Here is a 24,996-nt window from a genome sequence, read left to right as displayed (position 1 = left end):
TCTTTGCAATTTTTCTCTGAGAAAACTCCTTTCTGATATTGCTCCACTATTTTTTGCTGCAGCATTGGGGGAATACGCGATCCTCTGCCCATATTGGCTTCTGAGAGACACTGCCACTCTGAGAGGCTCTTTTTAAACCCAATCATGTTGCCAATTGACCTAATAAGTTGCAAATTGGTCCTCTAGCTGTTCCTTATATGTACATTTAACTTTTCCAGCCTCTTATTGCTACCTGTCCCAACTTTTTGTGGAATGTGTAGCTCTCTTGAAATCCAAAATGAGCCAATATTTGGCATGACATTTCAAAATGCCTCACTTTCAACATTTGATATGTTATCTATATTATATTGTGAATAAAATATAAGTTTATGAGATTTGTAAATTAGTCCATTCCTTTTTTACTCACAATTTGTACAGTGTCCCAACTTTTTTGGAATTGGGTTTGTATTTGAACTCAAGAGCTGGCTAAGACTTCTTGATCATTCACAGCTGACCACCTATTGCACATGCACAACATGCATTAACTGGGGGGACTGTCCTCCTAAAGCCTCCTGGGTAGTGTGCCATGATGCCAAGAGACAGTGGATGAGGGGAAAGGGGGCAGATGGACCGAGGGCAACATAATCTTCACCTAGGCAAGGACTGCGGAAGTAGAAGTAAGATACTTGCTACCCCTACTCACAAAAATATGTAAAATGTGTAAAAGGGAGGGGGAAGGTTAGAATGTCATGTTTAAAATGTAAGTGGTACAACAAAAAACCCTACATTGCACTTAAGAAACATTTTCTCCCTAAGAGCAAAAGAGGGGTTGATCTACCAGATATCAGGCTTTACAATATAACGCGTTTACGTAGACAGGGACTTGACTGGGCCTCTGGTAAATTGTTATATACTGTACCAAATATTGAGAAACCCTTGAGAGTGCCTTAGTGCTTCTGTACAGCCTATTGAAAATGCTACAATATAACTTACTAATACAGGACTCTGTCCTGGCATAGAGTGACTTTTCCTCACTTTCTGCCCATCCACAGCAATTCGATGTTTCTTTCCCAATGGAAATTGCAGGGCCTGATCATGGTGCCTTCTCTGTTTGGATTTTGTCCTGGTTCATTCAAAACCTTTTTGAGCGTTCTAAAGAATTTCCATCTACCTTCCTACCATATAGTGTATGCTTATACTTATACATATTTATTTGATAAAATTGGTACCTACAGCCTAATTCAATATGTCGTTTTTTGAGCTGACAGGCACGTACTGGGAAAGGGGGGCAACAGGATTTTTCTTGGTACCGTCCAAAGCATAGAAGCCAGAAAAAATCAAGATATTTTATTGTAAATTATGTATTTCATAAAGTACATACAAAACAGTAATACCGAAGGTTTAAAAAAAAAAACCATTGCAGTGGCCAAATTGTACATAAATGTGATACCTATAGGATGAATACTGCAATTATATATAGTTGGGATGTACAGTTAGCCAACACTCAACATGTTTCACTGTAAAACTGATTCTTCTGGAGTTCAAATGGGAAAAAATAATCAGTCCTGCAATAACGGAGTGATTGATCATGTAATCAATATTAACAGGATTTATGCATAGATGCAAGCTTTCAATATTTTTTCAATTGGCTGTGTTGAATCTGAGAAACACTCACCCTAAGCAAAAGGCACATTTTGGATGGAAAACAACCATTAAGGGTGTCAAGAAGATCTCACCAGGCAAGTGTGGGGACAGACAAAAAACGGGGCTGCTAAGCACTATATACAGTAAATGTAAATATTAAATAAAACACTGATGTGAATAGTGTTGTATCACTGGGGAACTACCTCCCTACCATGGCTTTCATTATTCCCAACTGATCAGTTACCTCAAAAGTTGCTATATCCCAAAGCAGGATCCCTTAAAAAAGTCCTTCGTAGACACCGTGCTCCACCATTGCTCCTACTCCATATTGGATTACTATTTGCAGCTTGTCACTCTCTTCTCTATGAAACACCAATACACCTCCTTCAAATACTGGTCTAACATCCTGTAAGACAAAAATGCTATGGAGAAACTAGCAGGCTATCATAAATCCTGTAAAATAATGATATGTGAGGTTATGGTGGGAGACTCAACGTAAAATAATCCATAGGGCCTACTTTCCATTCTGTGTGGACAAAGAAAATGCTTCACAGTCAGTGTGCTCCTGGTGCGGCCTTTATTATCCTTCACAGTCTTTGGTTGTGTGATTTTATCTCCTCATACAGGGATCAGTTCTCTTCTACATCTCTAGAGTTACCTCTGTTCAACCATCCAAGGACCAAATGCTTTGCCTGCCTCTTTGGATATGATGGGCATTTGCCCAGGCATTGTCAGCATCATTCCCAAAGCTCTCACAAGGGACTTACTTCTGCCTGCTTGTAGCCCGTAGATTGCTGCTTAAAGCATGCACTTTACCCTCAGGACCACATGTTTCAGCTGTTAGGAAAGAATTAAAGTCTCTGCTCTACTTGGAGAAACTGGATACTATTGTACAAAACGTTGGGCCTACTAAGCGTTTCTTTACCAAGTGGAGACGATTTATGGTGCACTCTTTTTCATCTGCTGAACGTTCTCTCCTTATGAAGCCATTTCAGTACACAGTGGTGTTTGAAGGCTAACCTTACTAACTCGTTAGGCAGACTGAAGCTCCAAGACCCCATTCAGTCCTCTGACCTTGCCTCCCTTCTAAGTGCCGAAGTATAGTCATTCCCTGTCACAAAACCTCTGAAATTGACACCTTTTTAAATGTGTTGTGTTTATACATCTAGTTTTGTTGAATATAGTAGCAGCATTAATTGCAGTTTTATCCTACTTGTACCAAAGGGTATAAATCATCCATGCTTCTAACATAGTTACATAGTTAGTTTGGCCAAAAAAAGACACAAGTCCATCTGGTTCAACCAATAAAACCCACAGTTGATCCAGAGGAAGGCAAAAATCCCAGCAAAGTATGATCCAATTTGCTCCAGCAGGGGAAAAAAATTCCTCCCTGATCCCCCAAGAGGCAATTGGATATTCCCTTGATAAACGTTACCTATAAATGTTAGTATCCAGTTTGAACAGTACCAGCTCTTGAGGGAGTCTATTTCACATTTTCCCAGCTCTTACCATGAAGAAACCTGGAGACTAAATCTATTTTCCTCCAAAGATAAAGAGTGCATTCTTGTCCTCTGTGATGACCTTAAAGTCAATAAAACAACACCAAGTTCCCTATATGGACCACTTATGTGTTTACACATGTTGATCATACCCACCTCAATTTCTTCTCAAGAGAAAATAAATTCAGTTCCTCTAATCTTTTCTCATAGCTGAGCTCCTAAATGCCTCTTATCAGTTTGCCCTTAATCAGAGTATAGCATCAAGCCAATTAAACTCCTGGGATATTGATCTGGTCAGTTAAGTAGCAGAGGGGGTTGTTTATCAGTTTCAGCTGTTTTGCTGTTGATGAAATAACAGGTGCACTAGATGGGCAACAGCGAGACAACCTCCAAAACAGGAATGGTTTTACAGGTGTAGGCCCTTTTTTCCCTACTCAACTTTTCTGACTGTTTTTCACTAGTTTTGCATTTGGCTAGAGTCAGTGTCACTACTGGTAGCATGAGGCCAAACATGGACCCTATAGAGGTTACACAGGCAGTCCAAATCCTTCAGGATGGCACATCGTCACTTGTCATTGCCAGAAGATTTGCTGTGTCTCCCAGCACAGTCTCAAGATCATGGAGGAGATTCCAGGAGACAGGCAGTTACTCTAAGAGAGCTGGACAGGGCCATAAAAGGTCCTTAACCCATCAGCAGGACTAGTATCTGCTCCTTTGTGCAAGGAACAGGATGAGCACTGTCATAGCCCTACAAAATGACCAACAGCAAACGACTGGTATAGATGTTGCTGACCAAACAATCAGAAACAGACTTCATGTGGGTGGCCTGAGGGCCAAAGGTCCTCTACAGGGCCCTGTGCTCACTGCCCAGTATCATGGAGCTCGATTCACATTTGCCATTGAACACCAGAATTGTCAGGTCCGCCACTGGCACCCTGTGCTTTTCACAGATGAGAGCAGGTTCACCTTGAGCCCATGTGACATGTGAAAGGGTCTGGAGAAGCCGTGGAGAATGTTATGCTGCCTGTAACATCGTTCAGCATGACTGGTTTGGTGGTGGGTCAGTGATGGTCCGCGGAGGCATATTTATGGAGGGATGCACAGACCTCTACAGGCTAGACAATGGCACCCTGACTGCCATTTGATATCGGGATGAATTCCTTGGACCCATTGTCAGACCCTATGCTGGTGCAGTATTTTAGGAGCTTATGAATTTTGAGCCATTGTGGTTCATTTGGGGCTGTGTCAATACCATTATGCACATGAGCTCCCCCATGCCACTTTGTTATACACAGAGCTGAAGAAGGTATTTAATACATTTGCCTACTCTTTGTCCCAAATCACCCACTCTAGATTATTTTGTAAAGGGCCTACATGCTCAGACCTGACCTTTTTACTTTTAAAATATTTAAAGAATCTTTTGGGGCTTTTCCTACTATCTTTTGCAATCTGTCGTTCTTTTTTGAATTTTTGCGGCCTTGATTTCCTTAATACATATTATGTTATATTCTTTGTAACATTTAAACAATGATAGTGTTCCTTATTTTTTTTTTTTTTTTTAGAAAGCTCTTTTCTTTATATTTATAGCTTTGTTAACTTTGGCCACGAGCCACATTATTATTATTATTATTATTATTATTTTTTAGCCTTTTAAACTTATTGCCTATGGGAAAATGTTTTGCAGTGTGTTCACATACAGTCTTTTTAAAGAATTACCATTTCTGTTCTGTGCTCATCAATGCCAATATTCCCTCCCAGTCTAAGTCTTGGAGAGCAGCCCTCATCTTTGAAAATTTTCTCTCTTAAAGTTAAGTCTTTTTATCTTTCATGTATGTGCTTTCTGCTTACAGCTAACATTAAATGAAATCACGTTATGGCCACAGCTACCCAGATGTTCTTTTATATGAAAGTTAGTAAGGAGCTCTGCATAGTTTGAGATTACCAGGTCCAGCAAAGCACCAATCCTAGTTGGGGCCTCTATAAATTGTACTAAAAAATTTTCATTACTCCAGTCAATTTATGGATAGTTAAAATCCCTCATTTATTATCACTGTCCCAGCCCTTGCAGCCCTCTCTATCTGTGCAAGGAGCTTAGCCTCCACCTCCCTATTATTAGGGTGGCCTATACTAAATTCCAATGATAACCTTTGTAGCACACACACCCATGTGCAGTTCTACCAATAATGCATCTGCCTCATCACACTCTCCATCAACTAGGTCCTCTTCCACACTCACTTTGAGATAATTTCTCACACAGAGACAGACACCACCACCTTTCCTTTTTACCCTGTCTCTCAGAAAGAGTGCATAGCCAGGAATATTAATAGCCCAATCATGTGATGAATGAACCCAAGATTCTGCAATACTAATTAAATCATAGGTCTCTTCGTGCACCAAAGCTTCCAACTAACCTCCAACTTACAAACGACTCCAACTTACAATCGGAGAGAGACAACAGGAAGTAAGGAGAAATCTACCCCTAGGAAGGGAAATTCACTCCTGTAAGAATTCTCATGGGAAAAAGGTGTCTCCACTGAAGCTTTATCACCAATCCTTGTTTCCACAACAACCCAAATTTTTCAAAATCCAGTTGTCATAGGGACAGAAAGTGAGGTGAAATCTTCTGAACAGGGGTAGAGACAGCAAAACAAATGGTACAGGGGTGTTAACCCTTCCTTATGCTATCCAAAAAAACATAAAAAAATATTCTTTTGGCTGGGGCTACACTTAAAAAATGAACCTGTTCCGACTTACAAACAAATTCAACTTAAGAACAAACCTACAGACCATATCTTGTTTGTAACCTGAGGACTGTGTGTATTTTGCATATTTCCTGTTCCTGTAACAGTGTTGCATCCACTAACTTTTGCAGATTCAACGCTGTATAAACACCTAAGCTTTATGTTGTGATTATTTAATTCAGATTTTGGTTCTGTATTTTGCTAAATCCCACATTTTTTTGCAACCTGCTGTTATTGCACATACTGTGATGAGAAGACTGATAAGCTACTGTGTCAAAGTCTTTGTGCTGCTTTATGTACTGTGTAACATTTTGAAATATAATAAAAATTATTTAAAAAAATGTAAGTGAAGGTCCTCTTTAAATCTCAGGCGGTGTATGCTACTTAAATATAACTGACATGTCTTGCTATACTTCTGCCTGCTGCAGAAATGAGAGCCACAGCTATTATACATGGGAGTCCCAATGTAATTTGTCCACCCCCATTTCTCCCGTTGCCCATTCACAGATATATAATATTAACAACACTGAGACTCCCATGTATGAGAGCTGTAGCTCCCATTGTCACAGTGTCAACAATTTAGCAAGAGCTTTACTATCTGGCCTGAATGAAAGTGTAAATATTAAAGTAGAACTAAACTGAATCTAAGAACCACAAACTAAAAATGCTGTTTAATTAATATTTACTATTCAAAGCAAATTTACCCATCCCTCCATGTCTCCAAGCTTTTTTCTTGTCTCCATGATTCATGTAGCATTTACTTCCTGGAATCCATCTACCCTTAGCTCAGGCATGTAGGCAGGAGGGTGTGCTTACCTGGGAAAACCCCTTCTCTCCTCCTCCAGATGAAAGCAAAAAAAAAAAAATGTCAGTATGGCATCATTTTGGTCTAGGCCAGTAACCAGCAAGCAACTGAAGAAATGTAAAAAGAAATGCTAGCAGCATAAGGATTAAGAGTATTTTTTTTTTTTTTTACTGGCACCAACAAGTAATCCTATAAGAAGGCTTACCTAAAGGGAAAGTGAATATCTCCTAAACATTTAGAAGATATTCAAAGCTGCTGCAGCCAGTGATGTCACCTTTGAATGTGCAGTGCGCTATGTATTCATCACAAGCTGAGTGTGCTGTCAATGGACAGAGTGCTGTGCTACGATCCTGACTCCTGTGAGCATGCACAGGAATTACATCATTGCGGCCTTGTTGTTCAAACAGTGCGAACCTGGAAGGAAGACTGGGTGCAGATGGAAGCCCTGTTTAGAGCCAGTTCACACTGAGGCGATCCGACTTGCCGGGGCGACCTGTGAAGTCGCGGTGCACAGCTCGCACCGCGACCTCGGAGTGACATGCACGGACTTCATATCATTGAAGTCAATGCAGGTCGCTCCAGGTCGCCCCAAAGTAGTACAGGACCCTTTTTCTAAGTCGGAGCGACTTGTGTCGCTCCTATTAGAATGGGTCCTGTGCTAATCTATGGCAGGCGACCCATGGCGACTTGTCAGGCGACCAAGTCGCCTGACAAGTCGCCCCAGTGTGAACCGGCTCTTAAGAGGTTAGTCTGCCATTAAGTGCTAGAGAGTGGTGCGCTTTTTGAGATGGGAACCAGGGACACCTATTAGCAAAAATATGTAGGCATAGGCTACACCCCCTGCCACGTCCCCTTAAAGGAGAACTATTAAAGAAAAATAAGAATTATACCCACAAGTGATTTTTTTTTTTTTTACTATTACTTTATATTTAAATATATTTGGAAACATCTGTTATAATTCCCCGAGGTGATGAGCAGTCAGTGCACTGGCTTATAGTGTCCTCCTAGCACCCAAGCAAGCATATAGGTAAAAGATAGCCAGCAGCTCGATTTTCCACCATGAATGAGGTTATTACCCCAGGTTTAATATAAAATAATGCAGCAATTATGAGTTTCAGCATTTAGCCTTAATCATAGCCATGGCAGAGGGGAGACAGAGGGACTTTGTTCCAATTCAGGGGCAATCTCTCAAAATCTATTACAGTTGGGAGCTATGGCAGTGCATACTAGCACATTATGCATTAACCTGCAGAGGGCTCAGCTGTTTTCTTAACTTAGGTTTATTGCTACTTTTAAGAGAGCTTAACTTAAAGTGGCATACACCTCAAGATACTTAAATAAGAACCTCTGTTTATTAATTTATTTTTACAAATACTAAGCTGCTGACTTTTAAACTTTTTAATCAACTTTTTACCAGCACCTAGAGTTTAGTGCTGTCTTTCTGCAGCCTGCGCTTTGATCTCCCTGGCACTACCATCTTGGATAGGGAAGCTTCTCACTGTGGATGCACAAACTCATGCCGTGCACTGTAAGTGGTCCTGTCATGTCTCAGGAGGCTACTGGAGGGAAGAGGGTAAGTCAAGGAGCATCATCCTCTGCTAGGCATGGATTGCATGCAAGTGGGAGCGGGTTCCGATAAAAATCAGTACTAGTTCCCCCCTCCCCCTACAAAACCATGTAAATCAGTTACAGGTTGCAGGAGGGAGTGAACCAGTGGAACCTAACTTTCTGAGTGAGGTTCCTCTTTAACTTTGTTTTACACTGCAGACTAAAATAATTGCCTGGAGTTCTACTATAATAGTTCTGTTGGATCTATAAGTGCAGTAAGGGGATTAATAATTTTCTTTGTTATAGATATTGAATAAGGTGGTCATACAAGAGATAACTCAGTGAGAAATGTAACTACACTGGGAGCTCTGTTGACAGTGACAGTGAAATGAAGCTGAATAACTGATGGGCAGTGTGCACAGCAGAAGTCTGCACCACCCAGAGATTGGTGGGGGCGAGCAAGGAGTATACACATCTAAAGAGATGTTGGGGATGTCTAGTTTTCTATAACATCCACCTACTATACAGGGAGCATGCTCCGCTCCAGCAGGTGATCAGCTCACATCATCACTACTTCCATCCACTGCTTAAAGGAACAAGGCAGATGACCTGACCTCGAAAATTGCTGCAGCTAGAAGTGGAGTGCAGTTTTACTTATCATTAGTATCACACACATCAGCTTCTATTTCCTCCAAATACCTAAATATCTAAAACAGATTGTGGTACAAGGACAAGCGTAATCCTAATACTAGCGGTTTTATTTGTTGCATTGAATATAGTATAAGAGACACAGGAAAGCAATAAAAAAATCTCTGCCTGTGTTTTGTACACATCTTTTATATACATTACAATTTGACCATACAATCTTTGTACAATTCATTTTTCATTTTAAAACTATCTGATATGTGGACCTACCTAATCTTTCTAAGAAATTTGTATCCAATCAACCAGACCCTTGTACTACGTAGTTGTTGATAGATCTAAGCCCGTGTTTACATTGGAGAGGTTTGTCATCTGATTTGACAACTACTCTGAAAGATAAAAAAAATCTCCATAGGCGATGCTTTAAATTTTTTAACCAGTTTAGAGTTAGAGTGCAGCTCTTTTATTTAAATTATTGCTCACGCTCTGGCGATCACGGCAATATCTCACATGTGTGGTTTTAACAGCGATTTAATTTGCGACGCAACTTCCATATACGTTTTCTTTCGTGCGATGGGGGCGGCTACATTTTTTTTTCCTATTTATTTTATTTTAAATTTTAACACAGGTTTTTTAAAAAAAAAAAAAAAATCTGATCACTTTTATTGCTATCACAAGCAATGTAAATATCCCTTGTGACAGCAATATGCAGTGACAGGTACTCTTTATGGAGACCCTAGACCCCTCCACTACACTTCCATGTATTCAAAACGCCGAAAATGGCATACAGTCACTTTTTGAATCTGCCGCCTTTAGTAGCCGAGTAACCCGGATGTGACGTCAGGGACGCCACCTCTGAGTTATGTCATCGGAGATGCGGCTTCGATCGGGACTCCATCCAGCCGGCGGATGCTGAAGGCGGCGGGAGGGGGGGGTTGTCCCTTCCCACTCACCGGGGTAATGATCAAGCGGCTCCTGAGCAGCATCGATCATTACCGTCGGAAAGCTGACCGCCGGCTCTAAACAACGGTACCGGGATGATGCCTCTACATAGAGGCATGATCCCAGTACAACCACTTAAAGTCAGCTGACGTAGGTCTACGTCAGTTTGCGTTAAGTGGTTAATGTAAACATGTTTGTAATTGATTAACTTGAAATAATTGTATCCTGCATATTAAGCATTGGCGCCATTGCGTCGACACGTGTTCATCCATCTGCGCTCATATACAAGGAGGTTTGGACGCCGCAGTCTTGGATTACTGCCGGTCACCCATGATGCGGCTTTCTCCCTCCTTGTGAGCGTTGGCGTGACGTTGGGAGCTGACTGAGGCCATAACCGGGTATCATCCACTATCCTTTAAGGCAACTTTATTTCTACTTTTTTTCTCATTCACCCTTACTCTTTTTTGGTTCTCTTATGTCTAGTGATATCATTTTCCCTTTTCGATTTATGATTGCATCACCTTTTGGCTTTTTTGTGTTTACTCTTGGTAAATATCTGCACTTTTTGCACACTTTCCACTTGGTTTAACCCCTGGCACTATTCATTTTGAGTGGCATATTATTGGTATATTTCCCCTCACATATCTCTGCTCCTTGATGATGGGTTCTCCTGGGTAGTTACTACTACTCAGGACTTATTAACTCACTTAAATATTAAATACACAAGTTTTTATATGGAATAATTTCCTTTCAGAACCCTCTGGTGACTACTACTTATGTGAATCTGTTCACCATTCTATGGAGACACATTTCTCTGTGAAGTCCTTTTACTGTGCCCTGATGGCCTTGGATTAAGCTTTCTCAGTTCCTGGCATAGACGTTCCCCTAGTGGTCTGTTCCCCACAACACTTATGTGTCGACATTATTGCCGGACTGTAAGTATACTGGCTGGAGACAATCGCAGGCTAGGGATGACTATATCCCTTCCCTATCATCATTAATTATTTATTATTATATAATTTTTTTTTGCTATCTGTAAAAAAGGATTTTTTTCTTTCCTACAGTAATATATGATGCATGTGCTCCTGAGGAAGTGGATTACATTCCATGAAACGCGTAGAGCTTGCACCCTTATTTTTATAATTTTACATAGTTACATAGTTACATAGTTAGTGAGGTTGAAAAAAGACATCAGTCCATCCAGTTCAACCTATGATGTGTGTGTGTTTGCTTTTAACCGTACATTCTATACCCCTGTATGTTGTGGTCTCTAAGGTGCCCATCTAATAGTTTTTTGAAACTATCAATGCTCCCTGCTGATACGACTGCTTGTGGAAGAGAATTCCACATCCTTACCGCTCTTACAGTGAAGAACCCCTTACGCACTTTAAGGTTAAACCGCCTTTCCTCTAGTTTTAGTGAGTGGCCACGTGTCTTATTGTATCTCCTTTCTCTGAATAGTTTGTTCCTTATGCTAGGGTCGCCAGTACAGTATTTGTACATTGATATCATATCCTCCCTCAATCGTCTCTTCTCCAGAGAGAATAGGTTCAGTGCTTGTAGCCTTTCCTCATAGCTGATGTCCTCCATTCCCCTAATCATTTTTGTTGCCCTTCTCTGGACTTTCTCCAGTTACAGCACATCCTTCCTGAGGACCGGTGCCCAGAACTGGACAGCATACTCCAGATGTGGCCGGACCAGAGTCTTGTAGAGTGGGAGAATAATCTCTTTATTTCTGGAGTGAATCCCCTTTTTTATACATCCCAGTATTCTGTTGGCTTTGCTTGCGGCGGCTTGGCATTGCATGCCACTGCCAAGCTTGTTGTCTACCAGTATCCCCAAGTCCTTTTCCATCCTAGACTCACCCAGAGGTTTCCCCCCTAGTGAGTAGCTTGCTTTCTGGTTTCTGGCCCCCAGGTGCATTACTTTACATTTTTCAACATTAAACCTCATCTGCCATGTAGTTGCCCACCCCGTTATTTTGTTCAGGTCCACTTGCAAGGTTTCCACATCCTGCATAGAAGATATTGGCAAGCCTAGTTTAGTATCATCTGCAAATACTGAGATTGTACTAGATATCCCCTCCTCTAGATCATTTATGAATAAATTAAACAGGATTGGTCCCAGGACAGAACCCTGGGGGACCCCACTTTCCACACCCGCCCAATCCGAGTACTCCCCATTAATCACCACCCTCTGGACTCTCCCCTGGAGCCAGTTCTCTATCCAGGTACTCACCTTATGGTCCATACCTATCTTTCTTAGTTTGTACAGTAAGCGTTTGTGGGGAACGGTGTCAAAGGCCTTTGCAAAGTCCAGATACACCACATCCACAGGCTTTCCCTTATCTAGGTGGCAGCTCACTTCATCGTAGAAGGTTAATAGATTGGTTTGGCACGAACGATTTTTCATGAATCCATGCTAATTACTACTTATAATACCGTTTTCATTACTAACGTCTTGTATGTGGTCCCTTAACATCCCCTCCAAAATTTTGCAGACTACTGATGTTAGGCTGACCGGCCTATAGTTACCCGGAATACATCTCGGCCCCTTTTTAAATATTGGTACCACGTTGGCTTTTTTCCAATCAGCTGGCACCATACCCGTCTGTAAACTATCCTTAAAGATCAAGAATAATGGTCTGGCAATCACCTGGCTGAGCTCATTAAGAACCCTCGGGTGCAAGCCATCCGGTCCCGGGAATTTATTTATGTTAAGTTTCTCTAGTTTAGCTTTAAGTCTATCTTCTGTTAGCCATGTCGGCACTTCCTGAGGTGTATTATTTAGTTCGACCTTACAAGCAAGGTTCGTGTAGCCCCCCGATTCTTTTGTGAAGACTGAAGAGAAGAAATTATTTAACACTTCCGCCTTTTCTCTGTCCTCAGTGGCCATATTTCCTTTGTCATATTTTATGGGGCCAATGTGTTCTGGCCTCGCTTTCTTACTGTTTATATACTTAAGGGTTCTTTTTACTCTCCTCCGCTATATGTCTCTCGTGTTCTATTTTAGCCGCCCTGATTTCATCTTTACATTTCTTATTACACTCTTTGTAATGCTTAAATGCTGCCAATGACCCCTCAGTCTTGTATTTTTTGAACGCCTTTTCTTTAGCACTAATATGCATTTTTATGTTGGAGTTTAGCCACCCAGGGTTTAGTTTTGCTCTTTTAAATTTATTTCCCTTTGGAATGCACTGGCCAATCCCCTTGTTAAGTATGCTCTTGAAGCACTCCCATTTTTCCTCCGTGTTCTTTGTTCCCAGGGTTCTATCCCATTTGATATTTTCTATCAGCGAGCGCAGTTTAGGGAAATTGGCTCTTTTGAAATTCAGTGTCCTTATATTACCCTTGTGTTTCCTATTACTGTAATGAATACTGAAACCAATTGACCTATGGTCACTGTTTCCTAATTGTCCTGTATTTCTATATCCGTGAGCAGGTCTGTATTGTTGGTAATCAGTAGGTCAAGTACCGCATTGTTTCTTGTCGGTGCATTCACCATCTGACCCATGAAATTGTCCTGCAAAACATTTAGGAACTGCCTAGCCTTGGCTGAGTGCGCGGTTTCATCTGCCCAGTCTATATCTGGATAATTAAAGTCCCCCATTATAATGACATTTCCCATCCTTGCTGCCAATCCTATCTGTAACATAAGGTCCACCTCACCCTCCTCCCTCTGGTTGGGGGGCCTATAGCATACGCCCAATATTACCTTCCCCACCGTGCCTTCCCTTTGAAGCTCTACCCATAGGGATTCTGCCTCATCCATAGCTCCATTATTAATATCATCCCTCATATTTACCTGTATACTGTTCTTAATATACAGACATACCCCTCCCCCTTTTTTACCTTCTCTATCCCTGCGATAAAGGGAATACCCCTGAATGGTCGCCATCCAGTCATGGGAGCGGTCAAACCAAGTCTTTAGGTGCAATCCATCCCTACCAAAGAGCCGGTGGTCGACTGAGAAGTCGGCCCAGTTCTCCAGGAACCCGAAAACCCTCCTTACTACACCAGCTCCTTAGCCACTTGTTAACTTCCCTAATCTCCCGCTGCCTCTCTTGTGTGGCTCGAGGTACAGGTAGTATTTCTGAAAATACTACCTTGGAGGTCCTAGTCCTCAACTTAGCGCCTAAGTCCCTGAAATCGTTTAGGACTCTCCATCTTCCTCTGCCTATGTCATTGGTACCCACGTGTACCATGACAGCTGGGTCTTCCCCAGCCCCACCCAATAATCTGTTCACCTGATCCGCGATGTGCCGAACCCGAGCGCCTGGCAAACAACAGACTGTTCGGCGCACGCGGTCTTTGTCACAGATTACACTGTCTGTCCTTCTAATAATTGAGTCACCTACCACCAGCACCTGTCTTTCCTTTCCCCTTCTCCCCTCCTCACTGGCGGAGTTCTTCCCCTGGCCGCTAGGGGCGTCACTCTGCTCCAGCAATGCTGGTCCCTGACTGGTTTCCCCAACATCACACAACGGGGCGTATCTATTGGGGTGCTCCAGCCCAGGATCAGCCTCCTTGCCTTGTCCCCTTCTACCCCTCCTAACTGTCACCCCTCTACTCTGCTCTGATGCCTGCACCTCCAATACTCCGCCCACCTCTGTGCAGACCCCTGCCTGCACCTGACTGGTACGATCCTGGCTCTCCTCCGGTATGGACATTCGTCTCAGTGTTGCCAGCTGCTTCCCTAGATTCATTTTGGATCCTTTAATACCGTTTGATAATCAGTGCTCCATTACAACCAGTCAGCCTTCATGTATATGATTTGGTCTGTGCCATTTACCTGTTGTATTATTTATATCCATGCCATTATGTTTTTATACATGTTGATGACATCGTTAATAAAATTGATTTTATATCATCATGTGAGACCCGCCTTATGTGATTTTATCTGTTTATGCACCAATCGTCTCCACACACTTCACGCAAAGTCCAGAACTTCCCCCCTACCCCTCCCTTATCCTTTTATGTATCAACTGGCTATCCTAATAATATTAATATACATGGATTTTTATGGTTTTATCCATGTTATTTATGTGCCAGTTGTCACAATGTATTTCCTTACATTCTCTTTACTTCCCCCCCTCCCCCCCACGTCTTTGCTAGGCATCAGGGATGGAGGCACTTTGTCCTGGATGGGCAGTACCGCATATAACGTCCTGATTTTTCAGATTAATTGGTTAATTAATCAGTTAATTTTTTTACTTTACTTAATATATTGTTTAAAAAACATCTGCACAAATATTACAGAGAGTATACAATTTTTTAAAAAAAGTACTTTATTTCTGTAAACACTCCACTTTCAAAAATATATGGCTTGGGCTGTTCACCAAGAGGGATAGTAACTCTTTAGTTTTTCAGTACTTTCAGTCCTAATTGACTCCCATACTTAGTATGTAGCTACTTTATATTTTAATCCTTGCCCATCTAATCTATTTCCCTTGCCCAGTTTAAATTGATACCATGACTGCTGCTCTGGGTTTCCTGTTTCAAATTAGCTACTTTCATTTGTAGTGTCCTTTGAAGTCACCACTTGCATGCAGGGACTGGAGCTGTGTCTCTGTACACTTTGTACATCAATAGAAACACACACCTCAGTAGCTTAGGATAGCAACTATGTTTACTAGGCTTTTGGAGTTTGTGAATGAAGAGGAAGCCTCTCAGCACAGAGCACTTTCCAATAATTCATTGTCCAGGCAGCTGAGGCTGCAGAGAAAGGGACTGGGGAATCTCTGTCCTTAGTCCCTTTCTGGGTTTTAAAAGTGAGAAACCAGGGGTTTGTGTAGACCCTTGATATTTCACCAAAGCCCCCCAACGGGGCTCCTAAAAAAATTGTAAAAAAAATAGTAAAAAATGATAAAAATAAAAGCTACTGACACCATCCACTGCTCTGCTGACACCAATATATGCTCTGCTGACACCTTCCGCTGCCCTACTGACACCGTTCACTGCTTTCCTGATATACATGCATGTGTGTTTGTGCTCTGGGGTGCACCCCCTAATGCAATAGGCTGCACACACCTATGGCACTGAGGGAGCAGGAGACAGCAGCATTGAAAGTTGTAAACTGCAAGTGTTAGGGTAATCATTTTAACAAATAGTTCACTGGGAAATGTTTATTTTATTGTCGCTCAATATCTACAGCTAAAATTACAAATAGTAGTTTAATAGTACTCTAACTACTTGGCCTCCGGAAGGTTTTACCCCCTTCATGACCAGGCCATTTTTTGCTATTTAGCAAAATGAGTTACTTTAACTGACTAAAGCTGGATACACACTATACAACTTTTGTTGGTAGATTTTCATTAGATTTACCTTCAACTATGTAGTACAAGGGCCTACCTGATTGCATACAAATTGAAAGTGTTTAGGTCTGACCTCATATTATATGTTTTTGGTAAGAAAATTGTATAGTGTGTATTGTGCTATATTATAAGTGCTTGGTCATGCAACACTGTACCCAAAATAAATGTATACATTTTTTTCACACAAATAAATACTTTCTTTTGGTGGTATTTAAACACCACTGGGTATTTTTATTGTTTATTATATAAACGAAAAACGACCAAAGATTTGGAAAAAATATATATTTTCTACTTTCTGTTATAAAACAGAATAATATAAAATTTCTACATAAATTAAGGTCAAAATGTAGTCTGTACAATGTCTTTGGTAAATAAAAATCCCAATCCTAGTGTATCCCAGTGTATAATAATTGGTTTGGGTGAAAGTTATAGCGCTTATAACTATGATATATACTGTATATTGGAATTTACACAGCTTTTAACCACTTCTGGACCGGAAAGGTTTTCCCCCTTAATAACCAGGCCATTTTTTGTGATTCGGCACTGCATTACTTTACCTGACAATTGCGTGGTCGTGCAACGCTGTACCCAAATAAAATTGATGTTCTTTTTTTTCCCACAATAGAGCTTTCTGCTTGGTGTTATTTGATCACCTCTGTGATTTTTATTTTTTGCGCTTTAAACTAAAAAAGAGCGACAATTCTGCTAAAAAACAAAATAATATTTTTCACTTTCTGCTATATAACATTTCCACTAAAAAAGAAAAATTAAAAATCTAATTTTGTCATCATTTTAGGCCTATTTGTATTCTGCTATTTATTTTTGGTAAAAAAAAAAGTAATTGATGTGCGCAAAAGTTATCACGTCTACAAACTAGGGGAAAGATGTATGTCAATTTTATTTATTTATTTATTTTTTTACAAGTAATGGCGATGATCAATGATTTTTAGTGGGACTGCGACATTGCGGCGGACAGTTCGGGCATCTAACTGATGTTTTTGACACTTTTGGGGGGACCAGCGACATTATTACAGTATCATTGCTAAACATATTCACTGTTACTGTACTAATGACTCTGGCAGGGAAGGGGTTAACACCAAGGGCGATCAAAGGGTTAAATGTGTCCCTAGGGAGGTGCTTTCTAACTGTGTGGGGGTTGTATTCACTGATAAACACAGAGACCTGTGTTCCTAAATAAGAGGAACACAGGATCCCTGTGTTCATTACTGACAGAACAGCGGGCTGCCATTCTGTCTCCATGGGGAGTGATCGCAGGTTCTAATGTTGAGCATAGATGTAATGTTCTTTCTTTGTTCAGCCAGATTCCTCCATTCACAATGATCAATGTGGATGAAGAAATCTCTGCTAGAAAAAATGTATGCCCAACATCCGACACCCATCCACTCACACTTCTAATGTTGGGCATGCATCTAATAATATGTTTTTCATTCAGCCTGTGGGTTGAACAAAAAATAAAGAACCTATCAGATTCCTCCATTCACATCAATCGATGTGGATAAAGAAATTTCTGCCAGAAAAAAAGTATAAAAAGTAAATGCCAAGCAAAGCAGCTACCTCCACCTGACCACCCCATGCTCCTTATGCTGGGCACACTAGTTCTGATGGAGCAATCTCCCCCAGTTGGGCTGTAGGCACTGACATATGTATTCTGAAAGCAGCATCTACACAGATCGGTGCTGCAGCTGATTGGTGTTCCTGCAAAGCAAAAAACAACAAGGGTAAACAATATCACACAATAATAATATAACATTAACACACAATAACAATATAACATTAACTCAGTAAAACAGATTTTTTTTATCCTTTAAAAAAAAGAAATGTAACCTAATCTTTCAGAACAATAACCTTTCCAGACTTTGATTTTAGTTTCTCTCAAAATGTTATAGACAGTTTCCTGACTACCTAACATATTTAGAGACCCTTCCTGTGCAGAATTGTGTAGACCCCTATACTATACTGTGCTGTAGCCTAGGCTAATATTTCACTACATTGTGCTAGCAAAGGAGGCAGTCCTTGTTGCAGAGGTTAGGTTGGTCAGGACAAGAGAGACAAAATAAACCAGGTGTCATGCTTTATTCCTTGTGTACCACAGACACAACTTTTTTTGGGGAGACCTTTGTGTTGGCGCAGGTTGAAGGACATCTGGAAATTGCTTCTCATGAAGCCAGCTAACTGTATCTGGATTTGAGCTTTGGGCCTTAGCACCTTCTGGATGCAAAGGGGCTGAAATGATCGCTTCCTGAAATTTAGGAAGGATCCAGTTCTTACAGTAGCTTTGGAAATAACAAACAAATTGTTTAGAGCCAATTGAAATATATAGACACTTTTTTGTATTAGTTTCTAGCTCTGTGAGAGGCTAAATACGACTTCACCATTTGGTTATTGAAGTCTACACCTCCCATATTTAGATTATAGTTGCCACAGGAATTTGAAACGTTGTGTCTGCATTAATGGAAGACAGGATGAATGCATCACGTTTGTCCTTCCATTTTACTGCTATCAGTTCTTCATCCCGCAAGCAAAATGCATTATAATCTCATATCTTTTCCTTGCCATTGCAGCAGGGAACACAGGCATGCGATGAATCTGGCCTGTGAACCAATGTGACCACAATTCATTCTTTTTTGAAATGCCCATGTTAAGGGTTAGGCCCAAATAAGTTTACATTCGGAAAGAGTGAGCTGTTTTCCACTCAAATAGCCTGGCAAAGTATGAATTTGGTTTGGCGGCGATGTACAGTAGGGCATAAAGATTACTTTGGTTAACCATTAAGCTGGTCTGTGGTGAAAAATAGCTCAGAAAAGTGAAAGGGAGTTATTAAGTTGACTGTTTCCATCTGAACCCTGGCTGGACTTTAAATAGGGGGATATTGGGTGCTGTTGAATCTAGGAGCAGACAATCTCTGGAAGGCTTTTATGGGCTCTACAGGCCTGTACTCAAGTTCTTGGTGGCTGTGGTTTCATTATGCAACTTTTTCCAGCCATCTCATTAGCTTGTACTGCACTGCTGGTGCTTGCCACTTCACCATGAAATACTACCGCACTGATGTGTAAAAGGCCAGGATTCACTGTGCTTCTGGTGCTTGTCAGATCAGCAAAAAGTAGTGTAGTGCTAGTACTTGAGCCCTGCTGCATCTGAGCATAATCATGTGTTTCTAGCAGTTCAGCAACATGGGGTCAAGTATGCCTGATTTTAGCAGGGACTTTATCTCCATCGTTTGAGCTAGCTGTCAGGGTGCCGCTGTTTTCTGCAGGATCACATTCTGAGCATGATTCTGACAGTGAGGCCTCCCCTTTGCTCTCATCTGTCTTGCTCAGAATCCTGAATGCCTCCTCACTAGTGCACCTGTTTTTGGACATTTTGGGCACTAACTTTACAGGTACCTATTGACGACTATGGAAAAAAGAGCTCCAGGCTAGTAATAAGGGACTTCTTGCACGCTAGAAATAAAATAAATGCTAGGGCTAGCAAAGATATGGCCTGATAGTGTTCAGAAAAAATTATACTGACACTGAACTTGTTGGGGGAGGTGGGAAATAAACACAAGTGCTGGCAGTGATTAGGGCTTATCCTGTTATCCGACTTATAGTGTAACTATGATAGTCACTGTGGCAGGCAATCAGGGACTTGCCCTAACTGACACTGGCTGGGAGGGACACTAATGCCTCGTTTCCACTGAGCGGAGCGTTTCGGTTCGGTACAGTTTGGAAGGGTTAGAATGGTCCGGTCTATTCAGGTGAGCGTTTCCGCTGCAAGTCGGGCCACCAGGGACCATGCGGGGTTTACACCAAATGAGGTGTTTGTTTTGCTCTTTCATTTGACGTGAGCATTGAAGTTTTCCTGTCCGCCAATCAGTGGAATCTATCGTGTGACGCCAGTAGCTCCGCCCTAACCGTTCCATACCATTTCCTATGGCCCTACATCTGAAGCAGGACCAGGAATGGTGCGGTTTGGTTCGGTTGTATGGGCCACTTTCATAATGGAAACACTCAAATTAGCGTACCGTACCGAACCGATCCGCTCAGTGGAAACGAGGCATAACTGACTCGAAAGCCTCGTACACACGATCAGATTATCGGACAAATTTTTTTTTAGTTTTTTGTTGCATGCTAGTTTCATATGGAAAGTGAAGAGGTTACTTTCATATCAAAATTCTCGTACGACAGAATTCAACTTCAGAAGTGATGTCATGTGTTGAATTGTTTTGTATGTATTCTTTAGTTCCCGTGCATGCCTAGTCTTGCTCTTATGATTTTTTTTTTCGGACGGAAACTTTACTAATTAAATGAAAATCGGATGTTTTGTTCACAACTGATAAAAATGTTATAGCCTGCACATCCAGTGTTTGTGTACGAAAATTCATACTCAGCTGTCGAAAGCATTATACTAACGATCCGAAAATTGGCAGATTGTACGTCGGAAGAAATTTTACTTCTGATTTTCTTATCCTGTGTATGGGCCTTAATGACACTGGCAGGGAAGGGTGTTAACCCAGGGGCGATCAAAGGGTTAAGTGTAAGCCTAGGGGGTGTTTTCTAACTGTGTGGGGGGTGGGGTGGGCTTGTGACATCAGCACAGAGACCTGCCAGTGTCATTATTGCAGTAACTGCATATTTTTATCACTGATTACTGTAGTAATGTAACTGGTCCCCCCAAAAGTGTCAAAAATGTCAGTTAGGGGCCCAATCTGTCTGCCGTAATGTTGCAGTCCTGCTAAAAATCGCTGATCGCCGCTATTACTAGCAAAAAAATAAATAAATAAAAATGACGTAAACCTTTCCCCTATTTTGTAGACGCAATAACTTTTGTGTAAGGGCTCTTTCACACGGGCGATCCGATAAGATCCGCCTGTCAGTTTTTTAGGCGGATCTGATCGGATCCTCCATGCAGCTCTATGGGGCAGCGGATGTCAGTGGAGACACCTCCGCTGACACCTGCTGCCATCCGTATCCGATCCTGTTCATGAAATCTGGACGGATGGAAACCCTATTTTTCCATCCGTTCAGGGATCGGATCGGATGAGAGTGGACAGGCGGTCCGCTCTCATCCGATTCCCCATAGAGAGCAGCGGGAGCTGTGACACCTCCCTCTCCGCACTGCGGATCCCCGCTGAGCAGCACGGATCCGCCTACGGAGGCGGACCATGTGAAAGAGCCCTAAACCAATAAAAATACGCTTATTGGGATTATTTTACCAAAAATATGTAGCAGCATACAAATTGGCCTAAAAGGATGAAAACATTTGATTTAAAAAAAATTTTTTGGGAATGTTATATATCAGAAAGTGAAAAATATTGTTTTTGCTTTTCAGAATTTTCGCTCTTTTTTTGTTTATAGCGCAAAAAATAAAAATCGCACAGGTGATCAAATACCACCAAAAGAAAGCTATATTTGTGGGAAATTCAATTTTATTTGGGTGCAGCATCGCATGACCAGGCAATTGTCAGTTAAAATAACGCAGTACCAAATCGCCAAAAAAGGCCTGGTCATTAAGGGGGAAAATCTTCCGGTCCAGAAGTGGTTAATTATTCTCCGTAAACATTGGGCAATAAACCCTTAATAAGCAAAAAATGAACACCCTTCCCTGTCAGTTGCCAGTTTTAAAAGCACTTAACACAATTATTATTATTATTAATAATAATCACAAAAATAATAATAATCATAATAATAATATTAACCACTTAAGGACCAGGTCCATTTCTGACAATTGTTGTTTACAAGTTAAGATCGGTTTTTTAGAACCCCCAAACATTCTATCTATCTATCTATCTATCTATCTATCTATATATATATATATATATATATATATATATATATATATACGTATATATATTAGCAGAGACCCTAGAGTCTTACAAACGCAATTTAAAAAAAAAATACTATTTTTTTTATTAAAAAAAGAAGAAAACAGTAAGGTTAACCCAATTTTTTTCTATTGTGAAAGACGTTGTTACGCCGAGTAAATAGATACCCAACATGTCAGACTTCAAAACTGCGCACGCTTGTGGCGAAAAATACAGTATTGGTACTTAAAAAAATCTCCATAAGCATTCTAGGGCTAGAATGATTGCTCTCGCTCTAACAATCATGGCGATACCTCACATACACCGCTTATATATGTGGGCTTTACTTGCGTATGCGTCCGCTTCTGTGTGCGAGCACTTTAATTTTTTTTTCCTTATTTATTTTACCTTTTATTTTTTCACTGTCCCTTTTAAAAAAAAAAAAATGTGATCATTTTTATTCCTATTACAAGGAATGTAAACATCCCTTGCAATAGAAATAAGAAGGACAGGTCCTCTTTAATGTGAGATCTGGGGTCAAAAATACATCTCACATCAACACTTAAAAAAAAAAAGAAAAAAAGAAATATTTTTTTTGTCAGCATAAAAAAAAATGTCCCTTTAAGGTATGACATTGCTCCAGTCCTCCAAGGCCATAGAGTCGAGTGGGGGCCATCTTGCCCTCTCTCGACTTCCTTCCAGTGACAAGAACGGACCGGATCATTTTGCTCACTACCGATGGCTCCGGTTAGCATGGAAAACGACCGGGAAGCGGTGGGTGGGTGTGTGTGTGGGGGGGGGGGGAGCACCTCTCCCACTGCCCATAAAAGTGATCCTGCGGCAAATCCCTTGCTGCGATCACTTTTATGTGAAAGAGGACTGCCCCCCCTGTACGAAAATACCAGGGTTATGGTAGCTATCTGCTGCCATAACACCGGTATTTAACGTCAAAATACCGACATAAAACTGAGCGGGCGGTCCGGAAGTGGTTAATGATGATGCAAAACCCAGTTTAGTATATCACATTGCTACAGTGTATACATGATCACATACATTTTCTTTTTTATTTTTACTTGAAATATCCCCCTCAAAAAACCCCCACCCCCACCAAAACTTAATGCTATTATTATTATTATTATTATTATTAATAATATTAATAATTGTAATGCAATACCCAGTTTAGCATACCACATTGCTACAGAGTATACATGATCACACACATTTTATATTTTATTTTTTTTTTTACTTGAAATATTCCGTTTAAAAATTGGCCAGTAAACCCTTACTAACCCCCCCCCCCCCAAAAAAAAAATTAAATAAAATGGTTGCTAGTTTTAAAGGTACTTAATGCTATTATTATTACTATTATTAATAATAATAATAATAATAATAATAATAATAGTAATGCAATACTCAGTTTACCATTCCATGTGGCTACAGAGTACACAGGTTCACACCCATTTTCTGTCTATTTTTTACATCTTTTTTTTTTTGGTATGATTGCTTTATATATAAAGTAATCATGACAGGCAGAGAGGCATGAAATGCTGAGCACTGCGAGATATACAAAGGTGCAATCCCCCAGGAGCTATAATACAGTGTGATTCCTAAAGCTGCTAGTGCTTCCTTGGCATCTGTCCCAACATCTGCTACCTCCTTTTAGTGGTTGACTGCTCTCGGAGTTTGTATAAAACCTCATGCTATTCTGTCCACTAGAATGACCACTGCTGCCCGTATTTAAGAAAAACCAAAAATACAATTTCTACAACTGACCCCAGACCCCATCATAATGTGCGTCAATAAGCAGCTGTCTTGTGTCATGAGACCTATATTTAGAAATGGCATTTTGCGTAATAATGAAATAATGCAGTCCATCACAGTTCCCTGTGATACACACATTTGTATTTTTTTTTTTTCATAACTCTTAACATACTTTTTATCTAAAGAACGAATAGTTGAAAAAGATTACATAAGTCATCTGATGTGCAGGGAATCATCCACCTGACAAATGGGATGATGTATACAATGTATCAGCAAAATGATCACAGTTCTATGCCATATCTGAGGATGAAAATAAAAGAATCTCTGGAGAAATTGTTGCTCTGGAAACAAGCATTCATGCTGGCGCTGAACCTTGAAGGCACACCTTTATAGATAAGTGCCAGGAAACATAAATTATTCTCAAGTTCTGCATAAAATTACTAAACATTTCTAATCATTTCTTAGCGTCAGAACAGACTCCTAATCATGGCAATTTCTGGCCATTTTCGTACATTAGACCGGACACTCACTACCTTCCTCCCATTCCTGTGCTCATTTGACAAAATAAATAGAGGTCACACACATTTTATGACAGGTCTCTACTGTAGATTGCATTTGGCCAATTTTATTCTACAAAGAGCTCTCTTTGACATCTATATTTTGGTAACCCTTTCCTTTAAAAAAATAAAATAATAATAAATTGTCTTTTTAAAATCAGTAAACAACAAAGAAGAACCCTCTGGGAGTGACTTTAAAGGACAAGACTAGTCAGAAAGTGGAAATCGTAAAATTAACAATTTATTTATTGTCTCAAGGTTAAAACCATGAATAGAACACTGAAGCATAACATAACAAAGAAAATTAACAAAATGTTTTGCAGCCTTGAATAAAAACACATTGTAAGCGATAATCACATGATTCCTGTCATAAGAAGTTGTTACAATGACAGAGGAAGGACCCAACGCGTTTCAATATTGTTTGTTCTACAATCTTCTTCAGGGTGTAACATGGGGGACCATTAGCACACACAGGCTTTGGCTGCCACATGCAGCCTCCCTGACTGTATAAGTAATTGCCTCTAAAAGGAATCGAGGCTACCTACAACGCATGCTAAGATGGCATATGGATAGCCATAAATAATTCAGCAGTTCAAATTGTGCAAATATGCGTCAGCAAGCTCCGTGCAATGAGGATCAAATTAAAATATATAAGTGCTTTGTGCTATTTACATCCAATAAGTTAAATAATTTAATAAATATGCATCAAATTAAATCAATAAATATGCATCAAATGTTCCGTGCAAATAATAGAAATTAATA

This window comes from Pelophylax lessonae, assembly GCF_965119305.1.
Source record: "Pelophylax lessonae genome assembly, chromosome: 4".
Lineage (NCBI taxonomy): Eukaryota > Metazoa > Chordata > Amphibia > Anura > Ranidae > Pelophylax > Pelophylax lessonae.
The sequence above is the reverse complement of the archived record's forward strand: the minus strand, read 5'-3'. Positions refer to the sequence as shown.